Below are 19,778 nucleotides of genomic sequence, written 5' to 3' on the forward strand. Positions count from 1 at the left end.
TTCAAACCTCTTTTTTGACACCTCTATGGTTGATAACCTTATGGCTTTCAACCTACGGACTCTTCCTCTGATATCTGGTAGAAATATCGGTATTGGCCTCTGCATGCTTTCTCCGGGGGGGGGAGCCACGAAGGACCGATAGACTTTTAAATACTCAAGAGGGAACGGCTCTGGGTCCACTAAATAGCAATCGACCAGCCTTGACTCAGACCCGCTCCCCCCGGTTATCTGATTTAGATTGACTAAACAACGTCTCTCCTTTAATACTCCCCACCTCAGATGCTATGGTTTATAGAGATAAACGATCCAGGGTTCTGAACCCAATCATATCCCCGAGAGTTAGTCCCACACCTGTGTCCTCTGTACTTAATATTGTATCTTGGAATGTAGCCGGAATAAGGAAAAAGTTGGGAGATCCTGGATGGGTAAATTTTATCTCTAAGCAAGACTTATGCCTTCTCCAGGAAACCTGGGCGGAAGAACTAATACATGTTGAGGGGTTTACAACTCATTTTGACGCAGCCCAGCCTGCCTCAGGAGGCTTTGGTAGGCCTATGGGTGGGCTCATGATTTTAGTAAACAAGAAACTACAATGTGACCACTTTGTACTACCCCTTAACTCATTAGATCTATTGGGTTAGAGACTTATATTTCACCCTGGTTTCACAGTGACCTTGGTCAACGTGTATGCAAGGTTCGTCCCCCCCAATATGGAATCAAGGACACTTGCCCAGCTAGATGAGCACATGGAATCCTTGCATCCTTCTAACCATCTGGTGATAGGGGGTGATATAAATTGTTCCTTTCTATTCAAGAACCTTGTAGGTAATCTAATTTCCGAAGAGGATGACTCCTGGGGTATTCCCCACGTGAAGGATGATTCTCTTAGTATTGGTTCTTGTGCGGCTACACAGATTGCCTCCCTCTGCCTACGCCATGGACTCAGGGAATGTAATGGTCGGACCAGATCTGATCTTAATCGTGCCCCCACTTTCAAGCGGGGATGTTCGTTCAGCACTATTGATTATTTCTTTGTTGACATCAGCCTTTGATCACATATTCTGGACATGAAGGTTGAACTCCGTTATGACAGCGATCACTATCCTCTATGTCTCACTCTCTTTAACAAAGCATTTGGGAGAACTCTACACCTAGAGACCACTGATGTTCCGACCCCTTCCCTAAACTCCAGGCAAACTCGTGTTAGTTGGCCAAAAGTTGTATCTAACCCATTTTTGGTTAAACAAATTTATTCCTCCTTTCTACAGTTGATCTCCGGTATTGAAAAGCAAGAGGTCGATAGTCTGCCAATCATGGAAATTCATGCTGAATTGATAAAATCTCTACAGAATGTTTTTTATAAAGAAACCACTGTGAGACACACTCCAGATGCTATCCGATCCAGGGAATGGTTCAACAATAATTGCGACCTTGCTAGGTTTAATCTTAAATTGGCCCTCCGCATGCACTCACAGGAGGAGATCAGGACCGCTAGAGTCAGTTACACTAAGGCCCTGAATCTAGCAAAGAAAAACTGGGAAATTGAGATCTGGCAAAAGCTGCTGGAGGCAGTCGAAAATCGAGACAAGAGCTCCTTTTGGAGGTTGCTGACCCACAGGTAACGAGAGGGTAATGTTATTCCTAATTTTCACATCCAGCCTGAAAGATGGGTGTCTCATTTTTCCGAGATCTATGCCTCATTTGAGCAACTACATCACGAGACCTATGCGGGTGGCAAATGTAGATCCCTATCTGAGGGGCCCCTGGAGGACATTGTTTTTACAATTGCTGAAACCACGGCAGCTATTAATTCCTTGAAACCTGCTAAGGCTCCCGGTCCTGACAAGATACCGGGGGACCTGTTTAAGTCTGAACCCGTTATTTGGGCGTGGTACATTAATACTTTATCAAATGCCATTGCAGCAGGTAGCCCCATTCCGGACTCGTGGCTCGGAGCTGAAATTATCCCTATTCACAAAAAAGGAGATGTGGGTCTGCCAGGCAATTATCGCCCAATTAGCCTCATTGATAATCTTCAAAAGATTTTCTCTAAGCAAGTCCTTGACAGGCTAATGGACTGGGTCCAAGCTAACCAGGTTCTTTCTCCCATTCAGGCTGGGTTTCGTTTAAAAATTAGCACTATGGACCAAGTTTTTTGATTCTTCTTGTTACTTTGGAAATACGCTACCCTGGCCAAACAAAATTTGTATGTTGCTTTTGTTGACCTTAAGTCCGCGTTTGATCTTGTTCCAAGGCAGAAATGGTGGGAAGTCTTAAAGAAAACTGGCGTCCCGTTGAATTTGGTGCATCTAATCCAAAGATTACACAAGAACACCTATGCTCGAGTAAGATGGGGCAGCCAGGGGGAACTCACTGATCGTATTAACATCAGACGGGGAGTACGCCAGGGCTGTATCCTGGCTCCTACCCTCTTCTTGTTGTTTATCAATGAAGTAGTGCAAGTTGTAACTGACTGTCAAAACAATGCCCCTACTTTGAATAATACAAAAGTTCCAATCCTTTTATTTTCTGAAGACTCCCTCCTGATCCCTAAAATACCTATGGGCCTTCAGGCCCTTCTGGATAGGTTTAGTGTGTTTTGTGCAGATCATGGATTGGAACTCAACTCTAGCAAAATAAAACTTATGATCTTTGGTCCTGGTAGCTCAAAACGATGTAACATTCTGTATAATGAGGGTCCCTTGAGTAAAGTATGCTCTATTGATTACTGAGGGGTAAGAATCAGTAATGATATGAACTGGCAGGCCCAGGTAGGGAAAAGCTCAGCCCTCTTAGCACATAGGGCAGGGGCAATTTTGCGTTTTCAAAAGTCTAATATTGAGAAAGTTGTTTCCCCTGCTATTAAAATTTATTTAGCTAAGGCTCAGAGTGCAGCGTTCTATGGTGCTGAGGTCTGGGGACTGCTCTAAATCCAGCAAGTTATCCGTGGGGGAAAATAATTTTGCAAGATCACTCTTGGCATGTCCTCGTAGTACGCCCCTGGGTCCAGTGTTTTTGGATCTAGGGTTCCCTCGCATTTCCTATGTAATAGCTTTAAGGCCTTTAATTTTTTGGGTTCGTATTTGGACTACCTCTGAATTAGACACTTACAAGGATTCCTTGCAAGATTTATTGGATAGACCAAACGTACTTTCTATCCCCTGGTTCAAGCACATTTCAGAATGGTTCCATACCTTGGGACTCGGTCACTTCTGGAGCCAGCCCAATAAGTTAAGGAGGGCTCACAAGGACCACCTGAAATCTGCTTATTGGTCCCATGTTAGGGAAAAAATATCTGCTTTGCACTTCACATGGTAGGCTGACGTCTCTCTTCCTCGACTACAAGTGGTTTCCCCAGTTCGAACCCTTTCTGGACTTAGTTACTGATCAACTAAGCAAGAGTTTGTATGCTCGACTTAGGTATGGATGTCTCCCTCTGAAGTCCTTTTCCAGTTCATGGAACTCCACCCTGTCATCCGATAAATGTCCTTGTTGTAATGACTCTGTGGAAACTGTAGTGCACTTTATGTTTATTTGTCCCGCCTATGGCATTGCCCGGTGAAAATGGCTTCGTCCCGTTTGTAGAAACATGGGGTTGAGAACATGTAGGGATGCCCTCAGGCTGATGTTGAGAGATTGCTCCTCTCCTTTAATTTGTGCGGTCAGCAAGTTCCTTGCGTCCGCTTGGCATATACGTACATACTTTTTAAAATAAAATAGGACTATAAGTGATTTGTTATTAATTGTTCCCTGATTTTACCTTATTTTACTTATTTGTTTTATTAATCGTACTTCTTATAAATTACCGATGTGGAAGTTAAAAGCAGTCAATAAAAGGATCTTTGATATTTCCTTTTTATCTACAGGCCGGGGCACATACCTGAAGATTTATCTGAATTTTTTCTCTTTGTACACTCGCAGATTCCTCATTTTTCAGTATTCTTATCTCATTTTTTATCACCTACCTTTTAACTTTGTTGTTATATATTTATTATGTATAGATCTTGATTTTATTGTTGTAAAGTTATTGCTTTGATGGTTATTTTGACCGAATAAAGCTTGCTTGAATTCAATTGAAATTGAATTGAAACATGTGAGTACACCTCGGGCATGATGCATGTGGGAACATTGCATGGAGATGTGTGTGCAAGTATCATGTCGTTTGGGGGGAATGTCTGTTGGTAGTGTACATGGTGGACGCCGGGCGATGTGTGTGCCAATGAAGTTGGAAACGGGTTTTGTGGGTCATATGTGTGACAGGCAGGATTGTATGTGTAATGGTGTCCTCCTGTCTGTATATCCTCTGCAGGTCAGTGCCCATCAAAAGAAGGGATTTTGGCATGCCATCGCCAAGGACATACGGACCCTGGGGGTCTACAGCAGGCAGAGCACCCACTGCAGGAAATGGTGGGAGGACCTGTGATGCTGGGCATGGAAGACTGCGGAGGCCCAGCTGGGGATGGCCTCCCAACGAGGAAGGGGTGCCCGTCAGAACCTGACCACTCTGATGGCCCGCATACTGGTGGTGGCCTACCAAGAGCTGGATGGGCACTTGAGTGCATCATAGCAACCTCAAGGGGTTGAGTACAGTGGGCGTTACTACAAAAATTGGTTGGTGGCATGGAATCCAGGTGGTGGGTGTGAGTTAGTGGGTGCCCCTTAATGCCAGGTCAGAGTTTGCAGTGTGATCCAGCTCAAGGGTAATGGGTGTCTAGCAAATTCAGGTAACCTAGCTCGGTTGCATTCCATGTCAGTCAGGGATTTGGGGGTCCCGGAGGGGTGCAGTTGGTGGTGCTTGGCCCTCATCTAGCCCATTGAATGCCAATGCAATGCATAGTGCTAATTCCTGATCCCTGTGTGTGACAGTAGTATGTATTCTAACTGTGGTGTTGGTGCTGTAATTGACCCAGTGCTCCGTTTCTCTCCCTCACCCCCCTTTCTCCTTTTGTCATCCTGTTCATGTGTGCATTAGCATCATCTGGTGGAGAAGAAGGGCCACCAGCGACAGAGGGAGCTGCATCCCACAGGACCCAGGAGGCAGAGTCCACAGATACAGAGGAAACCAGTGGGACTGAGGGCGAGGGGAGCACTACGGCGGAGACAGGAAGTGACAACACAGACTCTGATTCCTCCTCTGATGGAAGCTCCTTGGTGGTGGCGGACACCTCTGTGACCCCCCCCAGCTGCAGGTACAACCGCCACCCTGTACCAGCACTGCCCTCCCAGTAGCCCCTTACAGAGTTGCCTGTGCCCGCTCACCCATGAGGGTGGGCATCTCCTTCGCCCCAGGCTTCTATGGCCCTGCTCCAGTGTGCCCTGCTGCCCTGAGTGAGGAGGCTGTTCACCTCCTAGATCCATCTCTGTAGGGCAGTCAACCATTGCAAATGACATGCAGGGGCTGGCATCCCAGATGCAGCAATGCAATGCATTCCTGGAGGGCATTCACAGTGGATTGGCGGCCCAACAGAAATCGATTCAGGCTCTGGCCTCCTCTCTGATGGCAGCCATTGTCCCTGTTCCCACCGTCCCCCCTCCAACTACCACTGCCCAGTCCCAGTCTCCTCAACCCCAACCCATCCCATGCACACATACAGACAAGCATCCACACAAGACATCATAGAAGAGTGGCACAGTCAAACACAGGCCCCACGCTTCAGTCCACAAGCACTCACACAAACAGACAGTTGCACACACATCCACAACCACTGCCTCCACTGTCTCCCCCTCCTTCTCCTCCTCCTCCTCATCCACCTCCCGTGCAGTCACTTCCACACTCACACCTGCATGCACTGCTTCAACAGCCACCACCAGCATCACCACACCAAGCAGCACATACACCTTCCTAGCAGACACGTCCGCAACATTCGTCCATGCGTCCCCTGTGTCCTCTCCCACCCTGTCTGTCCCCCCCTTCCTAAAGGACACAAACACAGGCACTCAGACACCCAACAGCCATCCACCTCTCATCAGCACACTATTCATGCACCTGAACCCAAGTCCAGAAGACGTACTCCTCCAACAACCACTCCCTCAACCTCCACTCTCATCCATCCTCGCTCCTCCCACCTCACCGTCCCTAAGAAGCTTTTCCTTGCCCAACTTGACCTCTTTCCCCCTCCCCCATCCTGCCTATAAGAGCAGGGTCCCAACGACCCAGCCCAGCACCTCAGCCAATTAGTCCACTGGGACAGTGGAGACACCTACTAGTCGTGGAGGCAAGACAGTGAAGCATCCCACTCCACCAGCCAGGTAAGGGAAGGATCCCACTCCACCAGCCAGGAAAGGGGAGGATCCCACTCCACCAGCCAGGAAAGGGGAAGATCCCACTCCACCAGCCAGGAAAGGAAAGGATCCCACTCCACCAGCCAGGAAAGGGAAGGATCCCACTCCATTAGCCAGGAAAGGGAATGTTCCCATTCCATCATCGAGGAAAGGGAAGGATCCCAATGCACCAGCCAAGAGGGGTAAGGTTTCCACTCAACCACCAATGCAAGAAAAGGTTCCCACTCAACCACCAATCCAAGAAAAGATTCCCACTCAATCACCAATGACAGAAGAGGTTCCCACTGAACCACCAATGACAGGCAAGACGCCCTCACCTCCAACTGGGACACAACAGCCCTCACCTCCAACAGAGACTGCCCAGGAGACACCTCCCCCAGAAGAGACAATGCAGCCCTCACATCCAGCAGAGGCGGCCCAGGAGACACCTTCCCCAGCTGAGACACAGCAGCCCTCACCTCCAGCAGGGTACCAACACCATCACCACCAGTGGTTACAGAGCTTTCACCTCCAGCTGAGACACAGCAGCCCTCACCTCCAGCAGAGGGCATGTAGGCCACCCTTCAGTGACTGTTGTACAAGGAGCCCCCTCCAGGATCAGTGGGCATGTTCCCCACCCCAGAAAGAGTGGGCAAGTTCCCTACTTCAGCTGAGGTGCCCCCTCTTCCACCTGAGGTGCCTGTCCGCTTCCACAATGTTGCCACTGCACAGTTTTGTGCATAATTAGTCAGGATCAAGTTGGGGTTAGGACTGTGCCCTGTGGCCATGTGGACCTTATGGACTTTGGAATGGGCATTGGCCCTTTCTGGACAAATATTTATGTATCTCTGTTCTAAAATTATTTCATATGCTGGCTTTTGCCTTGCAATTACAATTTCAGTACTGCCGACCTCTAGTCCTTGCATTATTATTCCGTGTGCCCTGTGCCATTGATTTACATCTACAGCTGGTTGTGTGTATGGTGTGTGTGAATGGTGTGCGTTGTGTGTGTGTGTCACTCTCCTTTTCCTCCCTCCCTCCCTTATGTGCTAGGCGGCTGTACTCACCATTGTTGTCTTCGTCAGCATTGGTGTTCCAGGTGGAGCATCGCGTAGATGAGAATCGACAAGACTTGAAGTTCCGGTTACTTTGCAGCGTTGATCTTTTCTGTGTCTCTGTTGGTGAGTCATTGGTTTTCTGTGCAGTGTTTGTGCCAGGCTTTTGATGGCGTTGGTACTGCCCCGGAAATTGTGGTGGTCTGAGGTGTCATGATATGGCGGGCGGTACCTTGTCTTCCACCTGGCTGTTGATGGCTACCGCCATGGTGCCTGGTGTTAATGCCCTGGCGGATGGTGTGGTACATTAGCTGTTTATGGAAGTTATCACCACTATGGTCTTAATTTGGCGGTAATTACCGCCAGCCTGTTGGAGGTTATACCGCCACTTTAACAATCACCGCCAATGTCATAATTACCACCTTAGTCACCTAAGGATAGTGATGGGCTAAACAATAAAACTTGACCCTGCTATTATCTTTTTTCATTTAAGGCCACACAATTACATTATAAAGATATTGTTTGTCACTGACGAGTTCCATGACCATATAGAGGCACAAGGTCCCAGGCCAAGGTGTATTGCAATAACTTTACAATGTATAGGAGGACTATTGTATCCCTCCTTATAAAGACAAATTAAATGGTCATTTGTCAGGTGTGACACTTTCTTCTGGTCCTGCCTTTTTAGCCCACAGCACTTGGATGTTTCAATTTTTCAATTTTGAAATAAATCAACATGTCCCAGAATGCAAAGAGCTGAAGGCAGGTATTGCTGATGGTGTGGCAAATGAGGTGGTGCCCCTTAGCAGATGTGCTTAGACAGCCTCCAGAAATTGGCAGAGTAGCCCATCCTAAAAACAAAACCCATTATTTCAACATGTGAAAGTTAGACATGCAACAAAAACAAAGTCCTTTAGCTCTCTCTGTCAGTGGAAGTTGATTTAAAAAACTGTTGTTACACACATGCAGTATTTGGCCTCATGCACATCAGCTTCCTTCAAGCAGAATGAAGGTCGCTGTGCCCTGATCTTTTTGACTTTGGTCAAGGTGTCATTTATGTTCTGACCTTGGGAGCAACATGGTCTCTATCACGACTTCTTACACCAGATGCCCATTGATCCCCGCTCGAAAAGAGGAGAATCTGGGGCCTGAATGTCAAGACAGAATAGGAGCCTCCACCATTGAGAGCTTTATCATAAGTCCACCCAAGTGAGACAGAAGTAGTTCAAGCCTTTGGGACACTGTTAAACCACCAATAAATCAATTTTATATAAAGTCCACTCAGGACCAACTGAGGCCCAACCTGTGCGGCTTTGTCAAGACACCAGTATTAGTATTGTCATGTAGGTTCTAATTATGCTAATGAGGCTCCTGGATTTGGGAGACAGGATCACATGGATTGTGGATACTAAGTATGATTCTGTACCACATGACACCTGTCGGTCTAATCAGGATTCTCCGGCTAACTGCAGCACCTCATTGCGGGCTGAGATGATTGTGGCAACCGGGCGCATGACAAGAAAGACTCCTCAGAGGAATCGTGGCCAATCCAATCTCATCCCTTTCTCCCAGTTACCAAAAGTGTCATATGGGCAAAAACAAAAGAGGCAGATATAGTTCAATAAGGATTTATTGAAGTAACTGAATGTTAGATAAAAAAAGCATGTATTGCAATAACTAGGATGATAAAACACAATAAAAACAAACAGGTGACTAACAGAGTAAAACACAAGAACAGTACTCCAATACTGTCAATAGGAATTATAAATATTTCTCCTACCTACACTATGTTTGAGCACAGCGTAATAAGCCTAATCCGCCCTTCGGGTTTCCTCCCTAGGGGTACATTATCCCTCATACCTGGAGGAAGAAGCCTGAAGTCTAGAGAGTCACCGTCCCCATGTGGATCAGGGGTCCAGCCATCTAAGCAAGTAGCTGCAGCAAAGCAATCAGCATACAGTCATGGTCATCTGGCTGGAATCTTCCTCTAATGTGTCTGGGACAAAGTGGTGTTTTTATAAGAAAACAGCTGACATTCTAAGAAATGGACCCCAGTGTGTGTGTTTCTGTGAATGTTGGAGACAAAGCATACTACATTTGTCGGCAACCCTATATGACTGTAGCATTGAAGAAAGCACAAAGTGAAATAAATGTCCTACAAGGAACGTGATGCTTTCCTAGGCGAAATTACAATGAGATAAGGAAAATAAAACAGGACTGCAAATGTGGCTTTTGCTAGAAAGATAAAGCAATGCTGAATTAAATGTAACGGATTAAAGTTCACAGCTGCAGGCCTAGTTAGCTAAACTAACATGTCTAAAACATGTCTAAAATAGCTATACAACATTATATGGGCCTACCCATGAGAGGCAGACGCCCAACCTCATGTGGCACAGATAAACCACCAATGATCACTATTTAAATAGTAAATCTATTTATATAGGGCCTATGACCTCTGACAGGGCACTGAAAAACTTTTTCGGTGACTAGCACCTTACTTCGGAACCCAAGATTAGTAGTTAGTAGGTTAGTAAATTTTTTTTAAGTTTAGTTTTTTCTTGTACATTACTTGTGTTCAGATTGTGCTCTTGATTTCTCGTGTGCTTAGTAGAGTTTGGGGTAGAGATAGAACAATAGGAATGGATTTGAAAAGGGGAAGTAGTAAGTTGTATTGTAAGTAATGGTTGTGTGTGCTTCTTAGTTGGGTGGCATGGCTCCAAACGAGTGCTGAAAAATTCAGAAGGGAATTTAGGAGATCATAGTAGTGAGAAGGGTTGGGATGAGTCACAGGCAGTGGACATTGGAAGGGTGGTAGTGTTTTTTTAGTAATAGCAATGTAAATAAGTTAGATATATTTATAACATTTTTTTTTTTTTTTTTTATTTCTTTTTCATAAATAGCTACCTGACACTGAAAGTGAAACCTTAAGGCTTCCCCTGAAGTGCCATTGCTTCACCAGGCACAGATATGCTTTGACAACAGCTCCCTGCTTGCTGAAGCTTTTCGTCTCTGTCAGAGATGAAAGTTCTGCTGTTTGACAGTGGGACCTGCGTTAGAAGTCCCACTGTCAAACAGCAGAGTGTTTCGCGTGGCTTGGCTGCATCTGCAGTGCTACAGCCAAGCGAATAGCTATGTCCCAGGGATGGGCACCCTGGGACATAGAAGGAGCCAGCCCTGGAGGGTGGTGGTCTCCAGGGCCATCTGTAACTCCATGCGGGGGGCCACAAGGCACACATCCAATTAGAATAGCCCTAGAGGGTGGTGGTTCCTGGGGTGTGGGGGTCCGAAACAGACCCCCTTTCAATTTTTTCCTCAGGTAGTGGTGGTCCCCGGGGCATGGGGTTGCCACCCCCTGCATGTATCTAAATAGAAACCCTGGAGGGTGGTGGTCTTTTTTTAAAGATTTGCACCTGGAGTAGGGGTCCCTAGGGCAGCGGTGGGTGGGGAGCAGCCACCCACTCCAAGTACAGTGTTGCCTCTAGGGTGGTGGTCCCTGGGGCAGCGCCCCCCCACCCAAATACAATGTATTTTGTCCCAGTGGGTCACCACCAGAGCTAAGGGGTCAGGATGTTTGTACCCTGCACCTTTTGTTTTTTTTAACTTTTTGTTTACTTATTTTTGGGACTCAGCTGACGCCGAGTCCTAACATGGCTGACAACACATCCACAGCTTCCTTGATGAAGTGTTATCAGCCAATCGGATCTCAGCACAAGATCGTCAGGTAGATTTACAAAGTAAAGTTTTGTCAAGTGGCGCCAAAGATATTGGCAAGTAAATAAAATGCTTTTTATATACAAACTAGGTCCTAACTATAACTACCTAGCGGCGAATCCTCATAACATTTTCCAAGAGACTATGATGCTCACTTTGCCATCTGTTTGGAAAGTTTTGGAGTGATCCCTGAAGGAGGGCCCAATAAAAAGAGGGGGTCCCAAAATACTTTCCCCCAGTCATTTTTCCATAGGGATTTTGAACAGCGATAGCGCCGGAACCATTGGACGAAATTACAGCAAATTTGGCAGAAAGGTAGCTATTAGTCCAGAAATTGACCTTTTTCTTACTTGTTGAACAAAATTAAAGAAAATCCAAATTTGTATATATACGGATACGAAGGCTTTGCAATCCTCCCAATATCGTGCTGAGATCTGATTGGCTGCCAACACTTCAACAAGGAAGGACTGGCAACCATGTTAGGACATCAGCCGACCCAACCGAGTCCCAGAATTTTTTTTAAAAAACATTAGAAAAGAGGCCAGGGTAAAGTCACTCTGACCCCTTAGCTCTGCTGAGCAAAAAAGCTTTTTTTTAAAAAAAAAATTCGACCAGATTTGCGGCGGATCTGCCAAAATGTTTATTTAAAAACAGGCTTGGGCTCCCGTACTTGTTTCACTGGAGCCCCCGGGTGGGTCAGGTCCAGGGCTCATTTATATTTTCAATGCGGGGAGGGCCCTCCGGTCCCCCCCACAGCCCCAGGGACCACAATCTCCCCGGGGCACACATTGAAAAAAATGTGGGGGCTGCACATCCCCATCCCTGCAGCCCTGTGGAATGCCACCTTCCTGGGCAAATTTGAAACAAAAATGAAAGGGGGTCTGTTTCAGAACCCCACAGCCCCGAGGCCACCACTTCCCCAGGGGTACATGCAGAGTTGAAGGGGGCCATGCGGCCCCCCTTCAGGAGCCACAGATGGCCCTGGGGACCGCAACCCCACAGGGCCAGCTACTGCTATGTCCTCAGGTGCCCACCTCTTTGCTTTTGGTTGGTGGGAGCTTTGACAGTTCCCACCAAGCAAAAGCAAAGTCCACTTTCTGCAAGAGAGAGCTGTCGAACAGCTCTCCCTTGTGGAAAGCAGAGTTTTCATCTGTTTTCCCTGCACACAAAAATGCATGCAAGGAAGACAGATGAAAACGTTGCTTCCACATGCGGGGAGTTAGTACTTACAGCGGCTCCCTGCTTGTGGGAGCAATGGCGGCTCTGACAGGAAGTAGGGGGCTGGCTAGGATCGCAAGGTACTTCAGGCTTCTCAGGCGGTCCTGTCACTCTCTCACTCTCTCATCCCATAATGGGATGGAACATGGAGAGAGAGAGAGAGAGAGAGAGAGAGAGAGAGAGAGAAAGAGAAAGAGAGAGAGTGTAGGACGGAAGTCACCTGTGGCAAAAAAACGTTTGGACCTTCCCACTGGAAGTTGGGGGTTCTAGTCCAGATATGTCTGTGGTCATTTCCCTACTTTAATTTTTTTTAAAGTTTAAGGTTCATATTAAAACGTGATCCCACTATTGTTAATCGATAAATATATTTTTCTTTCCAATTTGTACAGACATATCTCTTTCCAAATACATCAGCTATCAAAGCCTAAAAAACTCTCTACCACTCTCCCAATCACTCTCTCTTTCTCTCAATTTCTCTTTTGCAATCTCTGTCACTCACACACCCACTCAGAACCTTATGCACCCACTCAAATACCCACTCACATTCATGAATCCTGTTAGAAATGGTGTGTCTAGTTGGCAGTCGGTTTGCACCCTGTCCAGTGAGTAGAGACCCTCACTCTAGTCAGGATAAGGGAAATACCAAGCTCAAATAACCCCTGCTCACCCCCTTGGTAGCTTGGCACAAGCAGTCAGGCTTCTCTCTAAAGCAATGTGTAAAGCATTTTCCCATAACACACAGTAATACAATGAAAGCACTACAAAAGGACACCACACCAGTTTTAGAAAAATAGCCAACATATATCTATGTAAAACAAGACCAAAACAAGAATAAAACCAACATACAGTAAAAAAGATATGATTTGCAAGAATTAACGTAAAAATCGATGGCGCCGTCTTGGGCTATCACAGTGTCGTGAACAACAGATCCAATAGTTCAGGCCAGCTGTGGTGTCGCAGACCAGCTACGGTGTCGGGAAGACCCGCAAACAGTACCTTTGAAATGCAGGGCACCGTGATCCTCATGATGAGTCCCGGAGTGCTGCGTCGCTGGTGTCCCAGGCGTCGGTTCCGGAGGTCAGTGCAGGGGTCGTCAGACCCTTGAAGTAACAAACTTCGCAGATTGAACTCCGGGCTGGGGATGAAGTCAGGAGCGCTGGCGTGGATGGCATTGGGGCTGGGGTGTGAAGCGGGACGGTGTGACATGTGGGGGCAGTGGCTCGGTGACTGCATTTTGCGGTGTCGGTGAGACCTGGGCTGCGATGTGAACCAGGGCAAAGTGATGTGCAGTGTCCACAGATCACTGTGCAGGCAGCGGTGGCATCATTGCTGAAGTGCCGGCGTCTGTATGACCAAGATTGCGGTGCGGGACGGGATGGTGCTTTGTGTACCTCACGATCGGTGTCCACAGGCTACGGTGCAGAAAGGGCCGTCTGTTGGAATCGATGGTGCTGTCGTCTGTGGAACCGGAGCTGAGGTGTGGGATGGGATGGTGCTTTCTGTACCTCGCAAGCGGTGGCCACGGTGCAGGCAGCAGCGCCGGTGTCAGCGCGGATCAGCGTCGTCGGTGATGCACAGGCTGCGGTGTGAGCAAGGCGATGCCAGAGTGTGGGGCCCACAGGTTGCGGTTCAAGCAGCGGCTCAGTGGCGGTGTCAGATGGTGGCATCAAATGAGACCAGGGTTGCAGTGTGCAGCAAGGCGATGTGGCTCTTTAAAGCTTCAGCGGGTCACAGTGCAGGTAGCGCATCGGTGACGGCGTTGCAGTAGTTTTTCTTCTGTTGCAGCACAGAACACACAGTTCCAAAGTGCTTTAGGAAGATTAAGTCTTTGGTGTCCCTGAGACTTCCAACAGGAGGCAAGCTCTACTCCAAACCCTTGGAGTAAACCTCACAAGCAGGATACACAGCAAAGTTCACCCTTTGCTCTCTTTAAGGTAGAAGCACAAACTGCAGGCCAAACCAGCAAAGCTTACACAGCAAAGGGGCAGTACTCCTCCTTCAGCTCTTCTACTTGGCAGAGGTTCCTCATGATGCAGAAGTGTTCTTGGGGTGATCTAAAGTCTGAGTTTTGGCTCCACTATTTATTCCCCTTTCTGCCTTTGAAGCAGACCTACTTCAAAGGAAAGTCTCTGTTCTTCACCAGATCCTGCCTTGCCCAGGCCTGGCCCCAGACACATTCCGGGGGGGGGAATTGTGTGAGGGCAGACACAGCCCTTTCAGGTGTAAGTGACCATGCCTCCCTCCACTCTATCCCAGATGGCTCATCAGGATATGCAGGCTACACCCCAGCTCCCTTAGTGCCACTGCCTAGAGGGAATGCACAACAGCTCAACTGTCAATCTGACCCAGACTTGGAATACATGAGCAGGCAGAGGAACTGAAGGCTTTAAGCAAAAAAAGTGGCATTTTCAAACTAACAATCTAAAAACCAACTTCAGTAAAAGATGTATGTTTAAATTGTGAGTTCAAAGACCCCAAACTCCAAATTTCTATCTGCTCTCAAAGGGAAACTACACTTTAAGGATGTTAACCTATGAGAGAGATAGGCCTTGCAACAGTGAAAAACTAAAATGGTAGTATTTCACTGTCAGGACATGTAAAACACACAAGTACATGTCCCACCTTTAACATGCACTGCACCCTGCTCATGGGGCTTCCTGGGGCCTACCTTAGGGGTGCCTTACATGTATAAGAAGGGAAGGTGTGGGCCTGGCAAGTGGGTACACTTGTCAGGTCGAATTGGTAGTGCAAGACTGCACATAAAGACACTGCAGTGGCATGTCTGAGATATGTTTACAGGGCTACTTATGTGGGTGGCACAACCAGTGCTGCATGCCCACTAGTAGCATTTGATATATAGGCCCTAGGTACCTCCAGTGCACTTTACTAGGGGCATATTAATAAATCAAATAGGCCAATCATGGATAAAATAATCACCAAGACAATATACATAGGGAACACTTGCACTTTATCATAAACCAGCAAAAATAAAAAAATAAGAAAATAGGAGGAAGAAGGAAAAAAAGTTTGGGGACAACCCTGAAAAAAGGGTCATTTCCAACACACCTACTCACAGTCCCACACACACTAATGTATCCACTCACAGACACACTCAAACCCTCATGCACACATTCAGAGTCCCACTCAGACCCTCACACACCCACTCATAGACCCACTCAAACCCTGAAGCACCCACTCACAGATCCACTCAGACCCTCATGCACCCACTCACAGACACAATGAAACCCTCACACTCACAGACGCACGCAGAAATGGACGTGCCCACTAAGACTCTGATGCACCCAATATCACACCCAGATAGACATTCTCACACCCACTCTCACCCTCAGATACACCCTCTCACACCCATTCTCACACCTAGAGAGACAGGCCGTGGCCAACTCCTGCCACTCACGGCCTATATTCACTTAAAAAACCAAAGGTTACAGGGACGTTAGACTCACATTAAAAAAGTACCAAACCATGCAAATTCTTCTTTTATAGTTAAAGTTATCTAAAATAACTATAACTCCTGCCCTAAGGTAATTATAACTCACCACTGCCATGCACAGTTTTTTTAAAGAATAATTTTACAACAAATCTTACAGTGATCTTTCCAATGCTGTTATAACAGATGTCATGAGCGCTCTAATATCTGAGGTAATTAGCAGTGCATGGCGAGGCAGAGAGCTATAGTTACCTTAGAGCACAAGTTATAGTTACCTGAAATAACTCTATGACTGACTAATTTCTAAGGTTTTATACGAGTAAATTCAGAACCTACTTATAACGTCCCTGTAATCTTTTTTTTTGTTAGTGATATACTTAGAATGATATATTTCCGAATAAATTGAAAAGAACAATGTTTTTGTCAATTAAATATAGTGAGATCACCTTTCAGTATGTAATTTAAATATTTATAATTGGTTAGAAACTAAAGCAGGAAATGACCACATACTTAACAAGACGAGGGCCCTCATTACAACATTGGCGGTAAATCCCCCTTACCGCTGCGCAGAAGACCGCCAACACACTGCTGCGGCGGCGGAATTCCGCTACAGCTATTAGGACCCACAGCTCGGAATCCGCCAAAATCCAGACACCCACACAAGTCCTCCACACCAAAGGTCAGTGATAAACTGGTGAAAACTAAACCTCCACCATCACGCCAACAAGAATATGCCCACACTATCACGACCCACGAATCCACGTGGCGGTCTTTCAATGCAGTATTCCATTGGCGGTAAACACCGCCGTGCTCAAAATACACACACATCTCCAAAACACCACCACATTGGACAATTTGAAATACACACACCTGATAAACATACACACACCACTCCCACACACCCAATACAATATAAAACACCCACCCACATCACCCACAAACCCTTACAACGGAAATCTTGGAAGAAGCAGAGAGAGAGAATAGCAAAGACAACACCAGCATCCAGAGGCACACAACACCATCACCCACACAACATCCACGCACCTCAGACAATACACACAAACACATCCCCTCACACATCACAACACACACCACCTCACACATCACCCACACCACATCATGGCACCCCAACGACACCCCAGGTTCTTGGAGGAGGAGCTCAGGGTCATGGTGGAGCAAATCGTCCGGGTGGATCCACAGCTATTTGGAGCACAGGGGCAGCAGACATCTATTGCAAGGACGATAGAGCTATGGAGGAGAATCGTCGACAGGGTCAACTCAGTGGGACAGCATTCAAGAACTAGGGATGACATCCGGAAGAGGTGGAACGACCTACCGGGGAAGGTGCGTTCCGTGGTCTCAAGACACCAGATAGCAGTATAGAGGACTGGTGGCGGACCCCTACCTCCTCCCCCACAACTAACAACATGGGAGGAGCAAGTCTTGGCTATACTGCATCCTGAGGGCCTCGCAGGAGTAGCTGGAGGACTGGACTCTGGTAAGGCAAATCTTTACTACTTTATTCCCCCCACCCCACCTGCATGCCATCACATACCCCCATCCTCACCCTCACCCCCATCCCTCCAACACCTCACAAATGTCCCACTATCACAACCCACCCATCCCAACACCAAGCCCTGCATGCAACACCAATGCATGGACACCCATCACCAAAGCATGGCCACACCAGATACCCACACAGACCCCAAACCAATTATCACACAAGGTCCAGAACTAGAATGCAAGCACTGGAGTACAGGGTCACTCGCCCATTGCACACCATGGCACACACTGATGCTTTAACCATGCCTTTACACCCCTGCAGGACCCATACCCAACGTCACCGGACAGGAGGTTCCAGACATGTCCACTCCCCCCACAGAAGAGGCCCACAGTGATGACAGGAGCTCTGTCCAACTGGATCAGGATGAGCAGCCCCGCCCATCTGAGACCTAGGGACAGTCGGTTCCCCAGACACTGGCACAAGCCACCACAGAGCATCCCCCTTCAGGAAACACCAGCACAGCACCCACCCAGCGGGCCCATCACTCTGTCCCCAGGACACGTCACGCAGCAGTGTGTCCACCACTACAGGGAACCCAGGCAAACCCACCACCCCAAGAACAGCAGGGACCTGGGGGCAGTGGGCACATAGTTCAGGGGACAGAGTAACTGGAAAACAGGGGAACTGGGAGGACTGCTGTGCGACAGGGGGAGGACAGGCCCAGGGAACCCACTCTCCACGAGGCCCTCTCCAACATCATGGGAGCGTACCATCATTCCCAGGAGACAATGGCAACGGTACTGGCCAAGTTTCAGGAGACCCAGCTGCTGCAGGAGGAACAATATCTGGGGATCAGGAAGGAACTCAAGTCCATTAACACCACCCTGGTCACCATTGCAGGGGTGCTGCAGGACCTTGTGAACACCAGGAGGGACACTGTGGCAAAACAAGCGGCCCCTGACACTAGCCTGGATGATGAACAGCCCACCACCTCCGCCAGTGCTAGTGGACAGGAGGCACCGCCACAGGACCACGACACCAGCACCCCACCCCCTGCAGATGGAGAACCACCCCGCAAACGGTCCCTAAGATCCTGGAATAAGACAGAGAACAATGCCAAGACCCCCGCCAGGAAATGAGACCCCCCTGAATGTCATCCTTCTGTCCCACTTTGTCACCCTGCCCATCTTTCAACTGCCCTGGCTCCACTTCCTATGCCCCTTTGGACAATGCACCTGTGAAACCAATAGACTGGACTCTGCCATGGACATTCCTCCACCACCCCCCTTACCCATTTCACAACCCCCCCCCACTTATTTCAATATAAATAAACACCCTTGAATCACAAAACAATCTGGAGTCAGTCTGTGCTTTCACAAATGTGTATTAGCAAAAACTATGGAATATAGAAATGTCAATTTTATTCTCAACATACCGATGTAACACAGCTCTAGTCCATGAGGCAATATAGCAGAGGTCACACAGTGGGACCCATATCTGTGAAATGGAAAGGCAAAGTGACAAGTCAGGGTCCATACACTGGGTGAAAGTGACAGACTAATGATAGGTGAAACAATAGTATGAAATATGTGAGGCTGTGATATCTTCTTACCTGTGTCTCACTGGAAGTATTGCTGGATAACGTTGTTTCTGTTGTCGATATCCTCTTGTTCTGCCTCCTCTTTTTCACTGTCCGCAGGCTTCGCAGCTGCCACAAGACCTCCAGCTGGACCCTCCTCCAGCAGAAAAGGCACCTGTCGTCGCAAAGCCAGGTTGTGCAGCATACAGCAGGCCATGATGAGCTGGCACACCTTCTTTGGTGAGTAGTAGAGAGAACCACCTGTCATATGGAGGCACCGGAACCTGGCCTTCAGGAGGACGAAGGTTCTTTCGATAATCCTCCTAGTTCGCACATGTGCCTCATTGTAGCGTTCCTCTGCCCTTGCCCTGGGATTTCTCACTGGGGTCAGTAGCCATGACAGGTTGGGGTACGCAGAGTAACCTGCATATAGAGAGGGACAACTTTAAGACACACACAAACCCGTAGGAACAACCCCAGACCCAGATAACTATTCACAGGGTATAGGGTCCTTGTACTCACCTATTAGCCACACACGGTGCCTCTGGAGTTGCCCCATCACATAAGGGATGCTTCTATTCCTCAGAATGTAAGCGTCATGCACAGAGCCAGGAAACTTGGCATTCACATGGGAGATGTACTCGTCGGCCAAACACACCATCGGCACATTCATCGAATGGTAGCTCTTCCTGTTTATGTACACCTGTTTACTCCTGCGGGGGGTACTAATGCCACATGTGTCCCATCAATGGCACCAATGATGTTGGGGATGTGTCCCAGGGCATAAACGTCACCTTTCACTGTGGGCAAATCCTCCACCTGAGGGAACACGATGTAGCTTTGCATGTGTTTCAGCAGGGCAGACAACACTCTGGACAACACGTTAGCGAACATTGGATGGGACATCCCTGATGCAATGGCCACTGTAGTTTGAAAAGACCCACTGGCCAGGAACTAGAGTACTGACAGGACCTGCACTAGAGGGGGGATCCCTGTGGGATG

The sequence above is a fragment of the Pleurodeles waltl genome, chromosome 5, assembly GCF_031143425.1.
Source record: "Pleurodeles waltl isolate 20211129_DDA chromosome 5, aPleWal1.hap1.20221129, whole genome shotgun sequence".
Taxonomy (NCBI): Eukaryota; Metazoa; Chordata; class Amphibia; order Caudata; family Salamandridae; genus Pleurodeles; species Pleurodeles waltl.